Consider the following 6,000-nt stretch of genomic DNA (forward strand, 5'->3'; position numbering starts at 1 on the left):
CAAAATTACCTTGGGAGCTTTGCTCAACCAAGGAATCCTGTAAGAGACCAAAATCATATAAGTTTTTAATATAATTAATGCTTTAAAATAAATGTAAAGAAGGATAAAAATAAGTTACAATTTTTTCTAAGACTATCTGTGATTGCTCAGAATTATATGCACCCAACTTTTTAATTTAGGCCATCTTCGATTTTTTGTGGTGGGAAGGGGATGATGGATGTTCACAGACCCCTGTATCAATCTCAAACGCAATCCCATGTCTGGATTTCTCCTTTTCCATCATCAATGATTGCTCAAGCTTTCGATACCTCAAACAAGACATTAGGTGAGGGGTAACATTCTTTAATGTTGTGACTTGAGCTTTCTTCCGACGAACCTGTCATGAATGAAATAAATAGAGTGAATCAAATAATATTAAGTTATTAATTTTATGATGCATGAATAAAATAGTTAAGTAACTTCACTTACCAACCACACTTCAGATTCATGACTTTGAACAAAAATACGTCATGTCTCTTCATCAATATTAGTGTACTTTAAACAAGGATTTTGGCCTTTATAATAGCCAAAAACATATTTTGTCGTCAGTGTTGACTTAAACTGACAGAAGTTAATGCTGATATTAGATATAATCTTTGATCTCAGTAGTTCCACATTAGAGATCTCAAAATATGTCTGCAAAATAATATCATGAAATTAAAATTGATCAATTAATATTAAAAAGCATTATATGATAACGATAATAATGTAAAGCTTACCAGGACATCCTCCCAGAGCATGTTCCAGTCGACCTCTGACACATCATCCCATGAATTAATCAATATGGAGAGCCTCTCACGAGCAACAACTCCAAGATAGTTGTTGGAAGTCTCAACATTAGGACTAGAAGCCACTCCAATGTTGAAATCTACGTCGATAGGTGTCTTCTTGGAACTAGCACATCTCAATGAGAGACGCTTCAGTCTAGTAGGTCCTTTTTCGGCTCGTACAGAAGGGGAGATAGAAAAAATCGGAGTCTAATCGTTAGCCATATCTGTGTTAAAAAATTAGGTAACAAACATTAGTTAAATTGCCTCTAAAGAAAATCATATAAAACATATACATAAAATTCTAAATTTGTATTATCAAAAATATTTCTAAATTTGTTACCATAGTGGATTGCATGTTCATATATAAATTCCTTCAATGTGGTCTTTACGGGTTGCATGTACATCATCAACTACATCGTCATCTTTATTCATTATCATTGGTGTGAATGAACGAGGGTCACCATTTTCAATATCATCAATGGCCTCCCCTTGTTTTTTCCCGTGTAAAACAACATACCAATATTCTGACGAAGGATCTTTGACGTAGAAAACCTAAGATGCTTGTTGAACCATTATAAATGGCTCACTTCGATAACCTATCATTCGAAAGTCCATTAATGTGAATCCTGATTCATCAATTTTAACCCCAATCTTATTGTCAACCCATTTACCGTTGACTAGAACAGAAAATTTAGTATAGTCAACCTCTCATATCTTCTATAATCCCATAATATGCCATTGATCCAACTACATGATTTGAATCTTTTGAAGTAGAAAACTGCATTGAATTAGCTTCAAGAGTAACACCACAATTTTGAATTGTACTCTTTTCATCCATAGACTTCATGTAAAATATACAATTGTTCACTTTGTAACCTGTACAAGAAATGACATCAAACTTCAATCCAACAACCAACAGGTCAAGGTCTCTGATGCACTTGAATCCTTTAACACCTCGTCTTTAAACCAAGGCATGAAAGTTCTATTATGTTCCATCAAAACCCATTTCTCTGGTTGTCTTGGGTTATTTTCCTTCACAATGTCTTTATGAGAATCTATGTAAGGTATAACCTCATTTATGTTATTCAATATATATAAATGTGCTTGCTAGACTTCTGATCGAGATTTGCTTACCACATGTACAATGCCTAAACATTTACTTGTAGAATGCCTGTAGTGTCATGAGTTGGCTGGAAGACCTATTGGATTTGCTTTTGACATGTACTCTAAACAAAATTCAGTACTTTCTTCAGCTATGTACCTTTCAATCATTGAGGCTTCTGGACAATAATGATTTTTGACATACCCTTTCAAAATTTTCATATATCACTCAACAGGATACATCCATCTTAAGTACACTGGTCCTGATGAGAATCAAATAAAGGAGGCTTTTATTAATGGAGGAAGAGGACATCCACCCTCACATTTGAAGTTCTTCCTTCTAGTCTTCTCAAAATTAAAAGAAGACATAAAATAAAGATGAGGCCCAAGCCCAAAGCCCAAGCCCAAGCCCAAGAAGGCCAAAGCCCAAAGAGCCCAAGTCCATCCCATGAGGGGCAAGGCCAAGCTTTGAAATACTCTTGTATAGTTTTAGGAGGTGTGGTTATTAAATAAAGGTGTGTGAAAATGTAAAATAAAGTCACATTGTCCATGTGACTTAGGAGAGTGGTGTAGGTGTAGTTTTTGGGAGGTGTCATAGTAGAAAAAGGTCACACCTCCCATGTGACTTGTTTTTGGTGGGAATTTCAAATGAGTTTATTTGAAATTTCCCACCTATTTTTCAGCACCTTAGGCTATAAATAGAGGTGCTTCCTTTGTAAAATTCAGATTGGAATTTTATAGTAGAGAGACTATACTCAATTTGGGAGAGAATTTGTGAGTTTTTGAGTCTTCCTCTTCTTTGCCTTATCTTGTGAGCTATGGTGAGCTTCAAGTGGTGGCACTCCATCACTTATCTTGGTTCAAGGTTCCAAGTGGCGTGAATGGCTTCTTCCAATCCTCAAAATCCAGCAAGCATCTTCATATAAGTGTCTTCTTTCCTTTCTTCAATTTTTCCATTCGGTAGTTTCATTTCCTAATGTGCTTCCTTCATTTTCTACCATTTACATTCTGTTTTCCAGCTTTGTTCTTTGTTTCTTTTTCGGTTCAGTAGCTAGTTTCTTAATTCTGTCCAGTTTTAATTCTTGTTCTTCCTTCCTTTTGTTTTGATTCAATTTGACAATACATGGACTTCAATATGAGTCTTGGTTGGTGCTTAGTTTTGGTGAGTTCTTGAATTTAGAACATTGATCCAATTCTAAAGTAAAGTGCCTTTTCAAATCCAGCTCAAGTTGTTCCTAAGAATGTCAAGAATCATGTGTTCTTGTAGTTACATTCACATCAGGTCCACATAATCTAACATCTTTTACTAGATGCACAACTAGATGAACCACAATGTAAAAAAAGGTGGAGGGAAAAATATCTCCAATTCACACAAGATAATAACAATTTCATTTAACTTTACTGGATCAATGACTTTACAACAGATGGAAGAGAAGAACGAGCACAAACAAGTTACTGTATTTTTTGTAAGATTCCACGAATAGCTACCACCAACAATTGTTGAATCAAGATGTGACAATCATGAGACTTCAATCCAATTAACTTCAAATATTGCATTGATACTAGGATCTTCACTTTTGAGGAATGTCCTTGTGGCACTTTCACACCCTTTAGACATTGATAAAAAAAAAACTTATTTTTTCATCTTTTGACATGGTGTAACAGGATGGGGGCAAATATGTATGTTTACCCATTTGTATCGGTGTCAACTCGCCTCGTATGTTCATCCTAATGAAATCTAAACGAGAATTTATATCATCCTTCATCTTCTCGATAATGTTCAGAAGTGTACCAATTAAACTATCACACAAAATTTCTCAACATGCATTACATCTATAGAATGTTTGACTTCTAACCTTGACCAGTACAGGAGATCAAAGAAGATTGATTTTTTTCTTCCATATGTTTTTCACAAATGACTTCCTTTTCGACTTACCGAAGGTGTGGTCTATGTTATTTACCTTTGTAAGGATCTAGAAAATAACCTTAGAGTAGAAGTGGTATATTTTAAATGATACCTGAATATTTTATTATTAAAATGAAAAAAAAAGGACATATAAATAGAAAAATCAGTTATTCAAGTTTCATTTTAAAAAAAAAACCACCATCTCTAAAAGTTTCCCTTTTCCTTTCTCTCCCTTCTCTCTAAGATTTTGATCTCTTCACTCATCAGTTTGACGATCAGAGTATACCGTTAGACTCCTGGCAGCGAAGACTACAAGACTGACCGATCAGAATCTCTTTAAGTTCAGTTTTGTTCCTCGTTTTCCTTTTCTCTCCCTTTTCTTTAAGATTCTGACTTCCTCGCTTATAAGTTTAGGGTATATTTTAAATGATACCTGAATATTTTATTATTAAAATGAAAAAAAAGGACATATAAATAGAAAAATCAGTTATTCAAGTTTCATTTTAAAAAAAAAACCACCATCTCTAAAAGTTTCCCTTTTCCTTTCTCTCCCTTCTCTCTAAGATTTTGATCTCTTCACTCATCAGTTTGACGATCAGAGTATACCGTTAGACTCCTGGCAGCGAAGACTACAAGACTGACCAATCAGAATCTCTTTAAGTTCAGTTTTGTTCCTCGTTTTCCTTTTCTCTCCCTTTTCTTTAAGATTCTGACTTCCTCGCTTATAAGTTTGGCGATCGGAGTCTGCCGTTGGACTCATAGTAGTGAACCCTATAAGTTTGTCGGATCAAAATCTCAGATAGAGTAAGTTCCTTCTTGACCCCTTTTTCTTTTGAGTTAATTTTGATCTTGTACGGGTTAGGGTTAGTTTTAGATTTTGTACAGGTTAATCTCTGTTAACTCAAGGTCCTAGTTATATAGTTAGATTTTGATTAGGACTATGTGGTGCAAGTTAATTACCTTTAAGCTTTTTGGTAGATTTGGAGCTCTTAGTAAGCATCAGCTAAAGTTCAGGTAAGGGAAACTAGTCTTATTATTTTCAATAAAACCCTAGGTTAGAAGATTCTGGATTTGGAGGTGACGTGGTCACCAATTCCAATTGTTTTTGCTTGCAGGATTGTCTCTTGTGAAGAGTAAAGTAATATATTGACTGAAATAGTTGATTTTGAATCTTTTATATTGATTTTAAGGTGAATAATTTGTTGAAACTGTTTGTGATTGAGAATTGAAAGTGTTTGAATGATAATATAAATGAGTTGAACTGTTCTTTTTTAATATTTTGCTGAATTACTTAAGTGAGATGTTTGATGAGAAGTGGTTGTGTGATTTTAGATGATGATTGATTTAAAGAGCATATATTTTGAATATTTCCTGATGATTCAGTTTATGAACTAAAACTGTTTGTGACAATTTTTAGAGTAAATTATGAGTGATTATTTTGAGAGCTATGTTGATTGTAATCTGAATTCTGGTGTTTTTGAGATAAGTTAGTTGTTGGGTTTAACAATTGGTGATCAAACTTTAATTTTCATGTTATGGCTTCCTCATCCTTTTTATTAAATAATGTTGGATATAGTTGTAGTTGAAAGATAATTTTATTTTATTCTCCTTTTATTGTCTCTCTTTTTGGATAGTAAAACTTGATGTTATTTAGATACACTTTGGAATCCTTTTGATTCAAGAAAATTATATGATTAGTGAATGAATTGTTGTGTGTTTTGGAAATTCTAAATTGTGGAATGATTTGATTGTTTGATGTTGGAGATTTTAATGTTTAGAATATTTTTTTTAAACAAAACATTATTTTCAGGAAAGAAAATACCGTGTTAAGATGGTTTAGGATGTGCATTGACTAGGGATTCGTCTAGAAGGAGATATCCTGACTCTCCTGAGATAATGAAATCATATAGATGAAGTTATTCAGGTGGTGAGAGTCGAAGGAGGTTCATATGAATGGGTAAGTTGTTTGAAAGATAACTAACTTGACATGTTATATGAGTTAACCCTGTCATACTAGGAGAGATATGATATTGAGATTCTTTATGCGCATAACTGTGTGGATTTCACAGTGAGATAGTATGACAGGTGCAGATCTCTGAGTCTAAGTCAACGCACGAGTCTTCCGGAAGTAGAGTCAAGAGTCTATGTGTTATGAGTCAGTAGAAGTCCAACATATGAAATATG

The sequence above is a fragment of the Phaseolus vulgaris genome, chromosome 8 (assembly GCF_000499845.2).
Source record: "Phaseolus vulgaris cultivar G19833 chromosome 8, P. vulgaris v2.0, whole genome shotgun sequence".
NCBI classification, from domain to species: domain Eukaryota; kingdom Viridiplantae; phylum Streptophyta; class Magnoliopsida; order Fabales; family Fabaceae; genus Phaseolus; species Phaseolus vulgaris.